The 21018-nt window shown below is 36.9% G+C and overlaps 1 non-coding gene across 1 annotated transcript; it reads left to right on the top strand.

The window, feature by feature from the left end:
- The first annotated feature begins 536 nt into the window (after positions 1-536).
- On the top strand, positions 537-644 carry LOC112767998 (small nucleolar RNA R71). The gene has a single exon (XR_003185437.1). It is a non-coding gene; the product is annotated as a small nucleolar RNA R71 (small nucleolar RNA).
- Positions 645-21018: the final 20374 nt, after the last annotated feature.

Raw genomic sequence — 21018 nt, 5'->3', positions numbered from 1 at the left:
TTCTGCTCAGAACTCTCTGTCTTTTGCTGAGTGGATGATGGAAAAGGCTTGCTATTGCTAAACCTATTTCTTCTACCATTATTAAAGCCTTGTTGAGGCTTTTGTTGATCCTTCCATAAGCGATTTGGGTGATTTCACCATGAGGGATTATAGGTGTTTCCATAGGGTTCACCCATGTAATTCACCTCTTCTATTGCAGGGTTCTCAGGATCATAAGCTTCTTCCTCAGAAGATGCCTCTTGAGTACTGTTGGATGCAGCTTGCATTCCATTCAGACTCTGAGAAATCATATTGACTTGCTGAGTCAATATTTTATTCTGAGCCAATATGGAATTCAGAGTATCAATTTCAAGAACTCCCTTCTTCTGAGGCGTCCCATTACTCACAGGATTCCTCTCAGAAGTGTACATGAACTGGTTATTAGGAACCATGTCAATGAGTTTTTGAGCTTCTGCAGGCATATCAGAAGTATCCAATGACATCTTAGCTAACTCAGACAGACCATCATAGAATATATCCAGGATGGTCCATTCTGAAAGCATGTCAGAAGGACACTTTTTGGTCAGATGCTTATATCTCTCCCAAGCTTCATAGAGGGATTCACCTTCTTTATGTCTGAAGGTTTGAACATCCACTCTAAGCTTACTCAGCTTTTGAGGAGGAAAGAACTTGGCTAAGAAAGCCGTGACCAGCTTATCCCAAGAGTTCAGGCTATCTTTGGGTTGAGAGTCCAACCACACTCTAGCTCTGTCTCTTACAGCAAACGGAAAAAGCATAAGCCTGTAGACCTTGAGGTCAACCCCATTGGTCTTAATAGTATCACAGATCTGCAAGAACTCAGTTAAGAACTGAAAAGGATCTTCAGATGGAAGTCCATGAAACTTGCAGTTCTGTTGCATCAGAGAAACTAATTGAGGTTTCAGCTCAAAATTGTTTGCTCCAATGGCAGGAATGGAGATGCTTCTTCCATGTAAATTGGAATTAGGTGCAGTAAAGTCACCAAGCATCCTCCTTGCATTATTATTATTTTCGGCTGCCATCTCCTCTTCCTGTTCGAAAATCCCTGTAAGGTTGTCTCTGGATTGTTGTATTTTAGCTTCTCTTAGTTTCCTTTTTAGAGTCCTTTCAGGTTCAGGATCTGCTTCAACAAGAATTTTTTTGTCCTTGCTCCTGCTCATATGACAATTGACAAAGAAGGGAATAACAAAGAAAATATGGAATCCTCTATGTCACAGTATAGAGATTCCTTTGTGTGAGTAGAAGAAGAAAAGAATGTAATGTAAAGAAAAGAAAAGGAAAAGCTCGAACACAGAGAGGGAGGTGGTGTTTGAATTTTTGGATGGAAGAGAAGTGTTAGTAGATGAATAAATAAATAGAAGGAGATGAGAGAGAGAATTTTGAAATTTAATTAAAATAAAAATTAAAATTGAAAGTTAGATTTCGAAAATTAAAGTTGAAATTAAATTAAAATTAAAACAATTAGTTAATTAAAAAGGAATTTTGAAAAAGGAGAGAGGGAATTTTCGAAAATAAGAGAGAGAGGATTAGTTAGGTAGTTTTGAAAAAGATATGATTGAAACAAAAAGATAAGATTGATTGAAAAAGTTTTGAAATTTGTTTTTGAAAAAGATATGATTGAAATTTAAAAAGATATGATTGAAACAAAAAGATAAGATTTGAAAATCAATTTTAAAAAGATAAGAAGTTAGAAAAGATTTTGAAATTGAATTTGAAAAAGATATGATTGAAATTTTAATTTGAAAAAGATTTGAAAAGAAAATTAAAAAGATTTGATTTTGAAAACTAAAGTTGATTACTTGACTAACAAGAAACTAAAAAGATATGATTCTAGAGTTTAAAGATTGAATCTTTCTTAATAAGCAAGTAACAACTTGAAATTTTTCAATCAATCATATTAAATGTTAGTAAAGATTTTGAAAATTAAGAAATAAAATAAGAAAAAGATTTTGAAAATCAATTTTAAAAAGTTTTCGAAAATATGAAGGTAAAATGAAAAAGATTTGATTTTTGAAAAAGATTTTGAAAAGATAAGATTTTTAAATTGAAAATTTGATTTGATTCATAAGAAACAATTAAATTTAAAAACTTTTTGACTAAATCAAATCATATTTTCGAAAATTTTGAGTAAAATAAGGAAAAGATATTTTTTTGATTTTTGAATTTTTAATGAAGAAAAAGAAAAACATGAAAAAGACTCATAACATAAAAATTATGAATCAAAACACTCAATTCATGTAAGAACACTATGAATGTCAAGATGAACACCAAGAACACTTTGACGATCAAGATGAACATCAAGACTTTTTTTTTTTTTGAAAATTTTTAATGAAAGAAAAACATGCAAGACACCAAACTTAGAAATTTTCAAACTTTAGAAACTAACAAATTAAAAATGCATATGAAAAACAAGAAAAGACACAAAACAAGAAAATATGAAGATCAAACAAGAAGACTGGCCAGGAATAACTCGAAGATCATGAAGAACATATGATGAATTTTCGAAAATTCTTGAGAAAAAGAAACACATGCAAGACACCAAACTTAAAAAAAATTCACTCTAGACTCAAACAAGAAACACAAAAATATTTTTGATTTTATGAATTTGTAAATTTTTTGTATTTTTTGAAAATTAATTGGGAAAAACGAAAAAAGAAGAATTTTTTTTTTGGATTTTCGAAAATTATTTTAAAAAAGAAAATAAGGATTTCAAAATTTTTAATAAGAATTCCTAGGAATCATGCAAAGTTAGTCTAAAGCTTCAGTCTAAAGAGATTAGACAGGGCAGAACAAGCTTCAGCAGGACATTACATACAATAGCCAAATTGATGGGAATCAACTAGCTCCTGTGATGATAAAAACATCATCTGAAACACTAGAATTCATTCTTAAAAATTCTGAAGAAAAATATATTTTTGAAAAGATTTTTTTGAAAAAAAAAATTTTTTGAAAATAAAACGAAAAAGAAAATTACCTAATCTGAGCAACAAGATGAACTGTCAGTTGTCCAAACTCGAACAATCCCCGGCGACGGCACCAAAAACTTGGTGTGCGAAATCGTAATCATTCCATTCCTTGGTAACGGTGCTAAAAACTCAATACGCACGTTCATGATCTTATATCTGTTTCACAACTTCGTACAACTAACCAGCAAGTGCATTGGGTCGTCCAAGTAATAAACCTTACGTGAGTAAGGGTCGATCCCACGGAGATTGTCAGCATGAAGCAAGTTATGGTCACCTTGTAAATCTCAGCCAGGCAGATTAAATTGTATTAAAAAATTATAGTGGATGAAAATAAATAAAATATAAAATAGGATAGTGGTACTTATGTAATTCATTGGTGAGAATTTCATATAAGCGTATAGAGATGCTTTCGTTCCTCTGATCTCTGCTTTCCTGCTGTCTTCATCCAATCAATCCTACTCCTTTCCATGGCAAGCTTTATGTAGGGCATCACCGTTGTCAATGGCTACATCACATCCTCCTGTGAAAATGGTCCAATGCGCTGTCACTGCATGGCTAATCATCTGTCGGTTCTCGATCATACTGGAATAGGATTTACTATTCTTTTGCGTATGTCACTACGCCTAGTACTTGCGAGTTTGAAGCTCGTCACAGCCATCCCTTCCCAGATCCTACCCAGAATACCACAGACAAGGTTTAGACATTCTGGATCTCAGGAATGGCCATCCATGGGTTCTAACTTATACCACGAAGACACTAATATCTCGGACTCAGTCCCCTGTATTAGATATCCAAGAGATATCAATTCAATCTAAGGTAGAACAGAAGTGGTTGTCAGGCATGCGTTCATAAGTTGAGAATGATGATGACTGTCACGATCATCACATCCATCATATTGAAGTGTGAATGAATATCTTAGAAGCGGAATAAGTTGAATTGAATAGAAAAACAGTAGTACTTTGCATTAATCTTTGAGGAACAGCAGAGCTCCACACCTTAATCTATGGTGTGTAGAAACTCTACCATTGAAAAATACATAAGTGAAAGGTTCAGGCATGGCTGAATGGCCAGCCCCCATGATCTAAGAACTAAACGTCCCAAGATGTCTAATACAATAGTAAAAAGTCCTATTTATACTAAACTAGTTACTAGGGTTTACAGAATTGAGTAAATGATGTAAAAATCCACTTCCAGGGCCCACCTGGTGTGTGCTTGGGTTGAGCTTGAAGTTTACACGTGGAGAGGTCATTCTTGGAGTTGAACGCCAGTTTGTAACGTGTTTCTGGCATTGAACTCCACTTTGCAACTTGTTTCTGGCGTTTGACTCCAAAATGCAACCTGGAACTGGCATTGAACACCAGTTTATGTCATCAATTATATATTTCTAGAAAGCCCTGGATGTCTACTTTCCAACGCAATTGGAAGCGTGCCATTTGGAGTTCTGTAGCTCCAGAAAATCCACTTTGAGTGCAGGGAGGTTAGAATCCAACAGCATCTGCAGTCCTTCTTCAACCTCTGAATCTGATTTTTGCTCAGGTCCCTCAATTTCAGCTAGAAAATACCTGAAATCACAGAAAAATACACAAACTCATAGTAAAGTCAAGAAATGTGATTTTTAATAAAAAACTAATAAAAATATACTAAAAACTAACTAAATCATACTGAAAAGATACTAAAAACAATGCCAAAAAGCGTATAAATTATCCGCTCATCAGTCATGTCGCTCACGTTTTGGGAGGCTTTTTGGCCCATTTCTGAAGGCTTTGGAGCATATAAGGCGAGCTAGCAACATAACATAGGAACCATACAATGTACAACACACTTAGGCATATTTTAGATAGTTTTAGGTAGTTTTACGTTAGGTTTTCTCTCAACTTTTTTAGGATGTAATTAGGGTTTATACTACAAGTTTTTATTTTCCAATTTTGATCTCGGTCTCTAGTTTATTTCCATTGTAAGTATTTCTTAATTTTCTCTTTTATTATGCTACTTGTTCTACACTTCTTATAGTTTTAATTCACTTTATCATTACATATATACTTTTGCAATTTTGAGTTCTAGTTAATGAATTTGATGTTTAATGGTTATTTTATGTTTGTTGAGTTGCCATTGTTCATTTTGTCCATTGGTTATTCTTAGTTCCAAGTAATTTTATAATTTTGCCATCTTTTGTGAATATGCCTACCATGTGTTTGATGAAATAACAATTTTGATTATGGGATAAATTTCCACTCCTTGGCTTGAGAAAATGAGTATATAGGATACCAGAGTCATAATTTCTGACATTTAGTGATAATTCTTGGGTTGTTTGTTATTATTGTTTCCACTAACGCTAGCTTTTTACTAAGGTAATTAGTAAGTTAGCTAGGATTTGTGGATTAAGAACAATTATGCTCACTTGACTTACTCTTCCATGTTAAGGGTTGACTAAGTGAGATTAATCCATTATAATGATCATAGTTGTGGTTATGGCAAGGAAGGGAATCCATAACTAATCCCAAGTCAAGGTCCCATTTATGTTTTGAACCATATTTCCATCATTTTAAGGCATTACTTGTCCATATTACATAGGTAGTTCTTTTATTCCTTTATTAGTTTATTGATTGCAATTTTGATCATTCTTTTATTTCTTAATTGCTTGTTTCATCATTGAAAAACCCTTGAATTTCACAACCAAAATTGTACGCTTGTGGTCACTAGTTCCTAGGAAAAATGACCCGAAGTTTAATTACTCTCGGTTACTTTTATTTGAATTAAAATTTGATTGGGAGGGTTATTTGTCGGTTTGGACTATGCTATCGACGAAGAAATTATTTTGCTAAAATTCTGAACCGTCGTTTCCCGCCTCTATCAAGCATGCTCGTTTGTGAGTGCCTTTTTAGGATAATTGAAGAGTTAGGCTTTTGATGTTTAGACTGATCACCTTGATATCGACTGTTTGGTGTAGCCAGGAACCCTAATGGCTACTCACGAACTGGGTCGTATTCGGACATCGAGAGGAACTGAGAATGACCAACCGACCGATAACCATGTCAAGTTCATGGCGGCTATGACCAATTTGGCAAATACTATGCAAGCCAACATTGCTACGACTATGCAAGCCATGGAAAGGATGGGTCAACCGGCTGGGAACGGTAATGGAAATGGGAACAGAAATAGGGAACGAGACTGTAATGACTTGGGAGGTGCTTCGATGAATTTGGCAAAAGTTCACCCACCGACTTTTAGAGGTTCGACCAACCCTATTGAAGCAGACAATTGGTTCCAAGCCAAGGAGCGTGCATTACAAGCCCAACATGTTCCGTACAACCTATTTGTGGAGTTTGTGGCATACCAACTTTTAGGAGAGGCTTAGCACTGGTGGCAAGGAGAATGCCAATTACTGCAACTTCAGAATGCCAACATTCCTTGGGACGTATTCCAAATGGCTTGCTACAAGAAATACTTTCCTGAATCAGTAACAGCAGCAAGGGAGTTGGAGCTTATGCAGCTAAAGCAAGGCTCATTGTCCATGGCCGATTACACTAGTCAATTTGAGGAGCTTTGTAGGTTCTCTAGGGTATGTAAAGGTGCCCTAGAGTCCTATGAGAACTAGAAGTGCATTAAGTATCAAGGACGCTTGAGGGATAAGATAATGTCGTGGCTTCTTTGGAGATTCGGATATTTTCCAAGCTTGTGAACAAAGCAAGGGTTGTGGAGGAGTGTGCTAAGAAGGTGGCATTGGCGAGAGATACCCGAGGAGGAAACAATACCAGAGGCCGAGGCAAATACTTTCAACTGAGAGGTCCGAGTTTCAAGAGGGACGGACATGCACCTCAACACCCTCAAGGTCAAGGGGGCTTTAGGAAAAACAACTATGATCAGTTCCACCCGGCAAAAGGAAGAGGTAATCAGAGTAAGACTTCTCCGGATTCAATTTGTAACAGTTGTGGGCGTTTTCATCCTTATGATTCGTGCAAGCTGGGTATAGGTGGATACTTTACATGTGGTTTCCTGGACACATGGCAAAGGATTTTCTTCGTGGGAGAAACCAAAATGCGGGTCGAAATCAACAACAAGGTCGGGTATTTGCTGTGAACGCCCAGGGTGCTGTAAAGTCGGATCCGTTGATGAGAGGTATAGGTTTAATTGGTGGTAAAGTGTTGATTGCATTATATGATACTGGAGCTTCACATTTATTTATTTCCTTTGAAAACGTTGAGGAACTAGGATTCAAAGTGTCCGAATTAACTTTTCATTTGCATGTGCATACCCCGTATCAGACGGTTGTGACTAGATCAGGTTGTAGGAAAGTATATTTCAAGATTGAGGATAGAGACTTTGTTCATGATTTGATTTCTTTGCCAATGGTTGGGTTGGAAATGATTTTGGGGTTTGATTGGTTGTCAAAGAACCTGATATTGCTAGATTGCTTTTGAGCGATCGATTCACTTTATGCCGGAAGGAAAAGGAGGAGCAGTGATAGCTGAGGGTTATTACCTAAACTTTGTTTTGTTGAACTATAATGGGAAAGAGTGTTAGGGTTATATATTGTTGGCTGCAAATTCGTTAGGTGATGAACAGAGGTTAGATCAAATTCCGGTAGTTAGGGAATTTTCAGAAGTGTTCCCGGAAGATATTCTCGATTTCCCTTATCAAAGGGAGATTGAATTTGCTATTGACTTAGTGACGGGAGCCGGACCAGTCTCAAGTACGCCGTACCAAATGTCTCCAATAGAGTTGGCTGAACTTAAGACTCAGTTGGAAGAGCTTCTGAACAAGAGGTTCATTCGAATGAGTGTGTCTCCGTGGGGAGCACCAGTTTTATTAGTGAAGAAGAAAGATGGGGGAATGCGACTCTGCGTAGGTTATCGACAGTTAAACATAGTGATTGTGAAGAACAAGTATCTGTTGCTGATGAGCAGATAATTTATACCCTTTTTGGCATTATTTTTACATAGTTTTAGTATGTTTTAGTTACTTTTTATTATATTTTTATTAGTTTTTATTCAAAAATCACATTTCTGGACTTTACTATGAGTTTGTGTATTTTTCTATAATTTCAGGTATTTTCTGGCTGAAATTGAGGGACCTGAGCAAAAATCTGATTCAGAGGCTGAAAAAGGACTGCAGATGCTGTTAGATTCTGACCCTCCTGCAGTCAAAGTAGATTTTCTGGAGCTACCGAAACCCAATTGGCGCGCTCTCAGTTGCGTTGGAAAGTAGACATCTTGGACTTTCCAGAAATATATAATAGTCCATTCTTTGCCCGAGATTTGATGGCCCAAACTGGCATTCAAAGCAAGCCTAAAACTTTCTAGCGTTTAACACCAGAACTGGCACCAAAACTAGAGTTAAACGCCCAAACTGGCACCCAAGTTGGCGTTCCACTCCACGAACAGCCTATGCACGTGAAACCTTCAATGCTATGCCCAAGCACACACCAAGTGGGCCCCAGAAGTGGATTTTTGCACTATCTACACTTAGTTACTCATTTTTTATAAACCTATATTACTAGTTTAGTATAAAAATTACTTTTAGAGATTTATCAGATCGGAATGTAACTTTTTACATCGAAGAACCCTTGGAATGGAGGTTGGCCTCACAGCCATGCCTAGACTACTTTTACTTATGTATTTTCTACGGTGGAGTTTCTACACTTCATAGATTAAGGTGAGGAGCTCTGCTGTTCTTCAAGAATTAATGGAAGTACTATTGTTTTTCTTTCAATTCACGCCTACTTCTTCTCCAAGATATACTCTTGTACTTAATTAAGTTAAGTCAGAATGAAGGGGTGACCTGTGACAATCACCCACTATCTTCGTTACTCGCTTAGCCAAGATCCACGTGGCTAACAACCACAAGTGGTCTACATGATGTTCAACACAGTCATTGGACGACAGCCAGAGTATATTCTCTTGGGTATCTAATACACAGATCGAGTCTGTGAGATTAGTATCTTTGTGGTATAGGCTAGAACCATTGGCAGCATTCCTGAGATCTGGAAAGTCTAAATCTTGTTTGTGGTATTCCGAGTATGATCTGGGAAGGGATGACTGTGAAGAGCTTCAAACCTGTGAATGTTGGGCACAGTGACAGTATGCAAAAGGATAGAGAGATCCTATTCCGACGCTAGCGGGAACTGACAGATGATTAGCCGTGCGGTAGCTGTACCTGGTATTTTTCATCCGAGACGAGAAATCCGACAGTTGATTAGCCGTGTAGAGATCGTACCTGGTATTTTTCATCTGAGAGGATCATACAACTTGCCATGGAAGGGAGCACGCATGGTTGGAGGAAGACAATAGGGAAGCAGAGGTTCAGAAGCAACAAAGCATCTCCAAACGCTTATCTGAAATTCCCACAAATGAATTATATAAGTAACTTTATTTTATTTTATATTTTATTTATCTTTTAATTATTAATACTCATAACCATTTGAATCCGCCTGACTGAGATTTAGAAGATGACCATAGCTTGCTTCAAGTTGACAGTCTCCGTGGGATCGACCATTACTCACGTAAGGTATTGCTTGGACAACCCAGTACACTTGCTGGTTAGTTGTGTGGAATTGTGAAAAGTGTGAATCACAATTTCGTCTACCAAGTTTTTGGCGCCGTTGCCGGAGATTGTTTGGACAACTAACGATTCATCTTGTTGCTTAGATTGGGTAATTTTATTTTATGTTTAAAGCTTTTTATTTTTATTTTCGAAAAATTTAAAAAAAATATATAATAAAATATAAATATATTTTTAGTTTTCGAAAAATTCATAAAAAAAAAATTTAAGAATGAATTCTAGAGCTTCATGAGATATGTTGAAGCCTGGCTGGCTGTTAAGCCATGTCTAATCTTTCGGACCGAGGTTTCCACTTTCCATTGTAGAAAGGACATGTCTGTATTTGTATGCTAAAGCTTGGCTGGTCATTTGGCCATGTCTAATTCTTTTGGACCGAAGCTTTAGACTAACATTGCATGAATCTTGGAATTCTTATTAAAAATTTTGAATTTCTTTATTCTCTTTTTCCAAAAATTTTTGAAAAATATACAAAAAATTTAATAAAACCATAAAAAACAAAAAATTTTATGTTTCTTGTTTGAATTTAGTGTCAAATTTTAAGTTTGGTGTCAATTGCATTCTCTCAATTCTCCTAAAATTTTTGAAAATTCATGCATTATGTTCTTCATGATCTTCAAGTGGTTCTTGATGATTTTCCTTATTCGATCTTTAATTTTTCTTGTTTTGTGTCTTTTTCTTGTTTTTCATATGCATTTTTGAATTATTAGTGTCTAAAGTTAAAAAAAATTTTCAAGTTTCGTGTCTTGCATGTTTTTCTTTTCTTAAAAATTTTCAAAAACATGTTCTTGATGTTCATCATGATCTTCAAAGTGTTCTTGGTGTTCATCTTGATATTCAAAGTGTTCTTGCATGCATTATTTGTTTTGATCTTAAATTTTCGTGTCTTGTGTCATTTTGTTGTTTTCTCCCTCTTCATTAAATAAAAAAAATCAAAAATAATATCTTTCCCTTATTTTACTAATAAATTTCGAAATTTTGGTTTGATTTACTCAAAAATTTTTTAAATTTAGTTGTTTCTTGTTAGTCAAGTCAAAATATCAAATTAAAAATTCTATCTTTTCAAATCTTTTTCAAAATCAAATCTTTTTCATTTTTCTTTCATACTTTTCAAAAATTCTCAAAAATTAATTTTCAAAATCCTTTTCTTATTTTTATTTCATATTTTCGAAATTATTGCTAACATTTAATGTTTCGATTTAAATATTTCAAGTTGTTACTTACCTATTAAGAAAGGTTCAATCTTTAAATTCTAGAATCATATCTTTTAGTTTCTTGTTAGTCAAGTAATCAACTTTAATTTCAAAAATCAAATCTTTTTAATTTCCTTTTCAAATCTTTTTCAAAATGAATTTTAATCATATCTTTTTCAAAATTTAATTTCAAAATTCTTTTCTAACTTCTTATCTTTTCAAAATTGATTTTCAAATCTTTTTCAATTAACCACTTGACTTGTTTGCTTGATTTTAAAAAGTTTACTATTTGTTATCTTTTTCAAAACCATATAACTACCTTTCTCTCTCCCTAATTTTCAGAAACTAACTAACAACCCTTTCAAAAATCTTTTTAATTAATTAATTTATTTAGTTTTCATATTACTTTTATTTCTTCTCTTAATTTTCGAATTTTAACTTATAATTAAATAAAAACAAAAATATTTTTTCTTTTAAATAATATTCGAATACTCCTCTCTCATCTCTTTCTATTTATTTTATTTATTTACTAACACTTCTCTTCTTCTTATAATTCGAACTCTCTCCCTCTTTGTGTGTTCAAATTCTTCTCATTCTATATCTACCTCATTCTTCTATTCTTCTACTCACATAAAAGAATCTCTATACTGTGACATAGAGGATTCTTCTTCTTTTCTGTTCTCTTCTTTTTTATATGGAACAAGGATAAAGACATTCTTGTTGAAACTGATCCTAAACCTGAAAAGACTCTGAAGAGGAAGCTAAGAGAAGCAAAAGTACAACACTCTGGAGATGACCTGACAGAAATTTTCGAAAAAAAAGAAGACATGGCCGAACCCAGTGCACTTACTGGTTAGTTGTGCGGAGTTGTGAAAAGTGTAATCACAATGGTAGAGATGCGAGGAAGATGCTTGGTGACTTTACTGCACCAACTTCTAACTTCTATGGAAGAAGCATCTCAATTCCTGCAATTGGAGAAAACAACTTTGAGCTTAAGCCTCAATTAGTTTCTCTGATGCAGCAGAATTGCAAGTTTCATGGACTTTCATTGGAAGATCCTCATCAGTTTTTAGCTGAATTCTTACAAATTTGTGACACTGTTAAAACCAATGGGGTTAATCCTGAGGTCTACAGACTTATGCTTTTCCCTTTTGCTGTAAGAAACAGAGCTAGGATATGGTTAGACTCACAACCTGAAGAAAGCCTGAACTCTTGGGAAAAGTTGATCAATGCTTTCTTGGCCAAATTCTTTCCACCTCAAAAGTTGAGCAAGCTTAGAGTGGATGTCCAAACCTTCAGACAGAAGGAAGGTGAATCCCTCTATGAAGCTTGGGGAAGATACTAGCAATTGATTAGAAGGTGTCCTTCGGACATGCTTTCAGAATGGAGCATCTTATGTATATTCTATGATGATCTGTCTGAATTATCCAAGATGTCATTGGATCACTCTGCTGGTGGATCTCTTCATCTGAAGAAGATGCCTGCAGAAGCCCAGGAACTCATTGAAATTATTGTAAATAACCAGTTCATGTATACTTCTGAAAGAAATCCTGTGAATAATGGGACAACTCAAAAGAAAGGAGTTCTTGAGATTGATACTCTAAATGCTATATTGGCTCAGAACAAAATATTGAATCAGCAAGTCAATATGATATCTCAGAGTCTGACTAAAATGCAAGCTGCATCAGGTAGTACTAAAGAAGCCTCCCCTGAAGGAGAAGCTTATGACCCTGAGAATCCTGGAATAGAAGAAGTGAATTACATGGGAGAATCCTATGGAAACACTTATAATCCTTCATGGAGGAATCATCCTAATCTCTCATGGAAGGATCAACAAAAGCCTAATCAAGGCTTCAATAATAATAATGGTGGGACAAATAAGTTTGGCAATAGCAAACTTTTTCCATCATCTTCTCAGCAACAGACAGAGAATTCTAGGCAGAGTCTCTCTGACTTAGCAACCATAGTCTCTGATCTATATATGACCACTCTCAGTTTCATGACTGAAACAAGGCTCTCCATCAGAAATTTGGAGGCACAAGTGGGTCAGCTGAGCAAAAGAGTTACTGAAATCCCTCCTAGTACTCTCTCAAGCAATACAGAAGAAAATCAAAAGAGAGAGTGCAAGGCCATCAACATACCTAAAATGGCCGAACCTGTAGAGGAGGAAGAGGCAGTGATTTCCAGTGAGGAAGACCTCAATAGACGTCCACTAGCCACTAAGGAGTTCCCTAATGAGGAACCAAAGGAATCTGAGACTCATACAGAGACCATAGAGATTTCACTGAACTTACTATTGCGATTCATGAGCTCTAATGAGTATTCTTCCTCTAAAGAGGATGAAAATATTATTGAAGAGCAAGTTTCTCATTATCTAGGAGCAATCATGAAGCTGAATGCCAAGTTATTTGGTAATGAGACTTGGTAGGATGAACCTCCATTGCTCATCAATGAACTGAATGCTTTGGGCAATAGAAATTACCTCAGAAGAAACCGGATCCCGAAAAGTTCTTAATACCCTGTACCATAGGCACCATGACCTTTAAGTAGGCTCTGTGTGACCTGGGGTCAGGAATAAACCTCATGCCACTCTCTGTAATGGAGAAACTAGGGATCTTTGAGGTACAAGCTGCTAAATTCTCACTAGAATTGGCAGACATATCAAGGGAACATGCTTATGGACTTGTAGAGGATGTCTTAGTGAAGGTTTAAGGCCTATACATCCCTGCTGATTTCATAATCCTAGACACTGGGAAGGAAGAGGATGAATCTATTATCCTTAGAAGATCCTTCCTAGCCACAGCAAAAGCTGTGATTGATGTGGACCGAGGAAAGTTAGTCCTGTAATTGAATGAGGACTACCTTGTGTTTAAGGCTCAAGGATATTCTTCTGTAACCATGGAGAGAAAGCTTCTCTCAATACAGAGTCAAACAGAATCCCCACACTCAAATTCTAAGTTTGGTGTTGGGAAGCCACCATTAAGCTCTGAGTCTCTGTGAAGCTCTTTAAGAGCTCACAATCAAGCTATTGCCATTAAAGAAGCACTTATTAGGAGACAACCCAATGTTATTTAATTATATTTATTTTTTTCCATTGTTATTTTATGTTCTCTTTAGGTTGATGATCATGTGAAGTCATAAAAACAATTACAGAATTAAAGCGGAATAAAAAATAGCATCAAAAATAGCACACCCTAGAGGACAGGCTTACTTGCATTTAAACGCCAGTAAGGATAGCAGAATGGGCATTTAACGCCCAGTCTGGCAGTATTCTGGGCGTTAAATGCTAGAATTAGCAGGCAGACTGGCGTTTAACGCTAGAAAAGGGTGTTTGGCATCTGGCTGGCGTTCAACACCAGAATTGGCAGACAAAGTAGCATTTAACGCCAGAAAAGGGTGTTTGGAGGGCGTTAAACGCCAGAAAGGGGCATCAGCCTGGCGTTTAACGCCAAAAAAGGTAGCAGAGTTGGCGTAAAACGCCAGAAATGGCGCACAGAGGGCGTTTAAATGCCAGAAAGGTGCAGAGAGCAGAATTTCTTGACACGTCAGGATCTGTGGACCCCACAGGATCCTCACCTACCCCACCTCTCTTTGTCTCCTCTTCACACCTCTCTGATGAGCGGATAATTTATATGCTTTTTGGCATTATTTTTAGTATGTTTTTAGTATATTTTAGTTTGTTTTTATTATGTTTTTATTAGTTTTTATTCAAAAATCACATTTCTAGATTTTACAATGAGATTGTGTATTTTTCTGTGATTTTAGGTATTTTTTGGGTGAAATTGAGGGACCTGAGCAAAAAATCTGATTCAGAGGCTGAAAAAAGACTGCAGATGCTGTTGGATTCTGACCTCCCTGCACTCGAAGTGGATTTTCTGGAGCTATAAAAACTCAATTGGCGCGCTCTCAATAGCACTGGAAAGTAGACATCCTGCGCTTTCCAGCAATATATAATAGTTCATACTTTGCTCGAGATTTGATGGCCCAAACCGGCGTTCTAAGTCAGCATAAAAATTCTGGCGTCAAAACGCCAGAACTGGCATAAAAGCTGGAGTTAAACGCCCAAACTGGCACAAAAGCTGGCGTTTAACTCCAAGAAAAGTCTCTACATGTGAAAGCTTCAATGCTCAGCCCAAGCACACACCAAGTTGGCCCGGAAGTGGATTCTGCATCATTTACTCATTTCTGTAAACCCTAGGCTACTAGTTTTCTATAAATAGGACCTTTTGCTATTGTATTTACACACCTCATGACATTTTTACACGCTTCATATTGTATTCTCTACGGCATGAGTCCCTAAACTCCATGGTTGGGGGTGAGGAGCTCTGCTGTGTCTCGATGAATTAATGCAATTACTGCTGTTTTCCATTTTGTCACGCTTGTTTCTATTCTAAGATATTCACTCGCACTGCAACCTGATGAATGTGATGATCCGTGACACTTATCATTATTCTCACCTATGAACACATGCATGACAAACACCTCCGTTCTATCTGCAATAGCTTGAGCGCATATCTCTTGGGTTTCTAATCTAAGATTAGAACCTTCGTGGTATAGGCTAGAATTATTGGCGGCCATTCCTAAGATCCAGAAAGTCTAAACCTTGTCTGTGGTATTCCGAGTAGGATCTGGGAAAGGATGACTGTGACGAGCTTCAAACTCACGAGTGCTGGAGGTAGTGACAGACGCAAAAGGATCAATGGATCCTATTCCAACATGAGTGAGAACCGACAGATGATTAGCCGTGCGGTGACAGCGCATTTGGACTATTTTCACTGAGAGGACGAATGGTAGCCATTGACAATGGTGATCCACCAACATACAGCTTGCCATGGAAGGAGCCTTGCGTGTGTGGAGAAGAAGACAGTAGGAATCAGAGATTCAGAAGACAGAGCATCTCCAAAACCTCAACCTGTTCTCCATTACTGCATAACAAGTATTATTTAATCCATGTTCTTTCACTTATTCCAATTAAATCTGAGAATTATTGATATCCTAACTAAGAGTTACTAGATAACCATAGCTTCCTTCAAGCCGACAATCTCCGTAGGATAGACCCTTACTCACGTAAGTTATTACTTGGACGACCCAGTGCACTTGCTGGTTAGTTGTGCAGAATTACAAAAGTGTGATTGTGATTTCGTGCACCACTCTCCAAAACACTCTTCCCCAAATACTCTTGACCAATCCCATCAATACCTCTTCCCCAAATGCCATTCACCTATCAAATCCTACCCTCTTCCCCACAATCTCTTCACCACTCACATCCATCCATCATAAAACCCCACCTACCTCACCATTCAAATTCAAACCATTTCCCTCCCAAACCCAACCCCTCATACACGACTTCCCTCTCTCTCTTACCCTATAAATACTGTGAGGTTTATAAAGCTGTGAGGTTTATACCCGAGGAGTACAGCAGGGTGCAAACAAAAAAACTAATTTCTGATGCAAAGTACTACTTATGGGATGAACCATATCTCTTTAAGAGATGTGCAGACGGAATGATCCGCAGATGCCTTCCTAGAGAAGAGGCAGAGAAAATCCTATGGCATTGCCATGGATCACAATATAGAGAATATTTCGGAGGTGAGTGAACAGCCACTAAGGTCCTCTAATATGGGTTCTACTGGCCTACTCTCCACATAGATGCCCGAGAGTTTGTGCGTAACTGTGACAGTTGCCAAAGAGTGGGCAACTTGCCTCATGGTTATGCCATGCCTCAACAAGGGATCTTAGAGATTAATTTGTTTGATGTATGGGGTATTGACTTCATGGGTCCTTTCCTACCATCATACTCAAACACTTACATTCTGGTGGCAGTAGACTACGTATCTAAATGGGTAGAAGCAATTGCCACACCCACTAATGATACTAAGACCGTCCTGGAGTTCCTCCAGAAATATATCTTCAGCAGATTTGGCGTCCCCAGAGTACTAATCAGTGACGGGGGCACTCATTTTTGCAATAAACAGCTATACTCTGCGATGGTCCGATATGGAATTAGCCACAAAGTAGCAACTCCATATCACCCACAGACAAATGGGTAGGCTGAAGTCTCTAATAGAGAACTAAAAAGAATCCTGGAACAGACTGTAATTGCCCATAGAAAGGATTGGGCAAAAAGCTTGGATGATGCTCTGTGGACATACAGAACAGCATTCAAAACTCCTATAGGAACCTCTCCATACCAGCTTGTGTATGGCAAGGCCTGTCATCTGCCCGTGGAACTGGAACATAAGGCCTACTGGGCAACCAGATTCCTAAACATGGATGCAAAGTTAGCTAGAGAGAAAAGATTGCTCCAACTGAATGAGCTAGAGGAATTCAGACTCAGTGCTTTTGAAAATGCAAAAATCTATAAGGAAAAAGCAAAAAGGTGGCACGACAAGAAACTGTCATCTAGAGTGTTTGAGCCAGGAAAGAAGGTTCTGCTGTTTAACTCTTGACTTAGATTATTCCCCGGGAAATTAAAATCCCGGTGGAGAGGACCATATGTGATTACAAGTATGTCACCATATGGATATGCTGAGCTTAAGAATATTGATTCTGACGAAAAGTTAATTGTTAATGGACAGAGAATCAAACATTATCTTGAAAGCAATTTTGAGCTAGAATGCTCAAAACTGAGGATTGAATAAAGCTCAGTCAAGGTCCAGCTAAAGATAATAAAGAAGCACTTGCTGGGAGGCAACCCAGCCATTAGCAAGTTATTTGTTATATTTAGAATTTTGATATAAATTGCCTTCAAGGTTAATCATCAAATTGTAGGAATTCACAGAGTTACAGAAGGATTCAGTGCAAAAATAAGAGAAAAGGGGCTCACTGGTAAGAAAACGCCAGTAAGGGGTATTTTGGGCGTTAAACGCCAAAATGGATACCATTCTGGGCGTTTAACGCCAGAAAATATACCATTTTGGGTGTTAAATGCCAGAATGGGTGCCATTCTGGGCGTTTAACACCATACTTGCAGCATCCTGGGCATTCAGAAAAACGCCCACTAACAAAGGGTTTATGGCGTTTAACGCCAGCCAGGGTACCTGGCTGGGCGTTAAATGCCCACAATGGCCAATATATGGGCGTTAAACGCCAGAATGGATACCATTCTGGGTGTTTAACGCCAGAAAGGCAAGGGGAGAAGATTTTGCTTTCCACTTCAAAATTTTTCAAACTTTCATATTTAGATTCATAATTTTTTGCATAAACATGTTACAAATTTTCATCATTCACCTTCAATTTCAAAAACTCAACAATTTTCTAAATTCCTTTTCAATTTTCTTTCAAATTATTTCTAAATCCTCTTCAAAAACTCAATTATCTTCTCAATTTCTTTCCAAATCTTTTCCAACTATCATATCATCTTTTAATTCTTAGATGCATCAACAAATTTTTAGATTTAACTCCTTTATATCTTTTCCATTTAAAAACCTCATCTTTTTCATATCATGATTCTATTTTTTTTCTTTCACCAATCATATCTTTATATCATAACTTTTTTCAAATTTTTTAAATTTCTCCCCTCCACTTATAAATACACATTCGGCCATCCCCACCTCTCCACCATTTGAATTTGCCTCTCCTCCTAACTCTCTTCTTTCCTTTCTTTTGCTTGAGGGCAAGCAAACCTCTAAGTTTGGTGTATTTTTCCATGATCACCGAGCTAAGACTCATCAAGATCATGGCCCCTAAGGGAAAATAAACCAATTCGAAAGAGAACACTCCAAAGAGTCTTTGGAATCAAGAGAGGTTCTTAACCAAAGAACATGCAGACCATTACCACAAAATAATGGGTCTGAGGTAAGTGATCCCGGAAGTTAAATTCGATCTGAAAGAAGACGAATATCCAGAGATCCAATAGCAAATTTGAAACAGAGGATGGAAAATTCTAGCTAATCTTGAGACAAAAGTTGGAAGAAACATGGTTCAGGAATTCTACTAAAATCTGTGGCTGACAGATAAGCAGAGAATCTTGAGACAAAAGTTGGAAGAAACATGGTTCAGGAATTCTACTCAAATCTGTGGCTGACAGATAAGCAGAGAATAACTGGAACCGCCTTTCATACCTACCGAACTATGGTCAGAAGGAGGATTATTTACTTCCACCTGGACAAAATAAGAGAGGTCTTCAAACTACCTCAACTACAAGATGATCCAGAATCCTTTAATAGGAGAATGGTGAGAGTAGATAAGGGGTTGGACCAAGTTCTAGAGGACATATGCCTCCCTGGAACTAAGTGGATAACCAATTCAAAAGGTGTCCCAAACCAACTCAAGAGAGGAGATCTCAAACCAGTCGCAAGAGGCAAGTTGGACTTCATTGGGCATTCTATACTGCCCACTAGCAACCGCTTTGAGGTCACTGTCAAAAGAGCAGTGATGATTCATTATATTATGCTGGGAAATGAAGTGGAGATTCATCATCTGATTTCTTGTGAGATTTACACAATTGCAAACAAGAACTCCACTGAAGCCAAACTGGCTTACCCAAGCTTAATTTCTCTGCTATGTAAAGATGCTGGGGTAAGGATGGGAGTAGATGAATTCATCCCAATTGAACACCCAATCACCAAGAAGTCAATGGAAGGACAACAAGTACAAGATAACTCCATCAAAAGGAGGGCGCAGGAGTTCCTCCCAGAAATCCCTGAAATTGACTACTGGACCCGCCTAGAAGCATCTGTCACCAAGCTGCAAGAAGCTGTGGATCAACTTAAGGAAGAACAGCATAATCAAAACTGCATGCTCGGCAAGCTACTTAAGGAACAGGAGAAGCAGGGGCGTGAGCTACGGGAGCTGAAGCGCTAGAAGCTCTCCCTTGAAGGACCAAACACCCCACAGATTGAAGGAGCATCCACTCCTCAAAATCAAGGTTGTTGAGTCCTAACTCTGTGATAACCTTAATTATTAGGAATCTATTTTAAGAGTCATTTATTTTTCTGTTTTTAATTTTCTGTGTTCTATTATTATTGGTTTGCTCATATATTTATTTTTTACTCTTATATTTATTCCATGATTAATAAAATTTAAAGTTTATGTCTTAAAGCTATGAATATCCTATGAATCTATCACCTTTCTTAAAGGAAAAATGTTTTTAATCACAAAAGAACAAGAAGTACATGATTTCAAATTCATCCTTGAAATTAGTTTAATTATTTTGATGTGGTGACAATACTTTTTGTTTTCTTAATGAATGCTTGAACAGTGCATATGTCTTTTGAATTTGTTGTTTATGAATGTTAAATTTGTTGGCTCTTGAAAGAATGATGAAAAAGAAAATGTTATTGATAATCTGAAAAATCATAAAAAAATTGATTCTTGAATCAAGAAAAAGCAGTGAAAAAGAAGAAGCTTGTCAAAAAAAAAATATTTGGCGAAAAGAAAAAGAAAGAAAAAGAAAAATCCAATAGCCCTTTAAACCAAAAGGCAAGGGTAATAAAAAGGATCCAAGGCTTTGAGCATCAGTGGATAGGAGGGCTTAAAGGAGTAAAATCTTGGCCTAAGCGGCTAAACCAAGCTGTCCCTAACCATGTGCTTGTGGCGTGAAAGTGTCAAGTGAAAACTTGAGACTGAGCGGTTAAAGTCGTGGTCCAGAGCAAAAAGAGTGTGCTTAAGAACCCTGGACACCTCTAACTGGGGGCTCTAGCAAAGCTGAGTCACAATCTGAAAACGTTCACCCAGTTATATGTCTGTGGCATTTATGTATCCGGTGGTAATACTGGAAAACAAAGTGCTTAGGGCCACGACCAAGACTCATAAAGTAACTATGTTCAAGAATCAACAATACTGAACTAGGAGAATCAATAACACTATCTAAATTCTGAGTTCCTATAGATGCCAAACATTCTAAACTTCAAAGGATAAAGTGGGATGCCAAACTATTCAGAGGCAAAAAGCTACTAGTCCTGCTCATCTAATTGGAGCTAAGTTTCATTGATAATTTGGAATTTACAGTATATTCTCTTCTTTTTATCCTATTTGATTTTCAGTTGCTTGAGGACAACCAACAATTTAAGTTTGGTGTTGTGATGAGCGGATAATTTATACGCTTTTTGGCATTGTTTTAGTATGTTTTTAGTATATTTTAGTTAGTTTTTATTATGTTTTTATTAGTTTTTATTCAAAAATAACATTTCTGGACTTTACTATGAGATTGTGTGTTTTTCTGTGATTTCAGGAATTTTCTGGCTGAAATTGAGGGACCTGAGCAAAAATCTGATTCAGAGGCTGAAAAAGGACTGCAGATATTGTTGGATTTTGACCTCGCTGCACTTGAAGTGGATTTTCTG

This window comes from Arachis hypogaea, chromosome 17 (assembly GCF_003086295.3).
Source record: "Arachis hypogaea cultivar Tifrunner chromosome 17, arahy.Tifrunner.gnm2.J5K5, whole genome shotgun sequence".
NCBI lineage: Eukaryota > Viridiplantae > Streptophyta > Magnoliopsida > Fabales > Fabaceae > Arachis > Arachis hypogaea.
The sequence above is the reverse complement of the archived record's forward strand: the minus strand, read 5'-3'. Positions and strand labels throughout refer to the sequence as shown.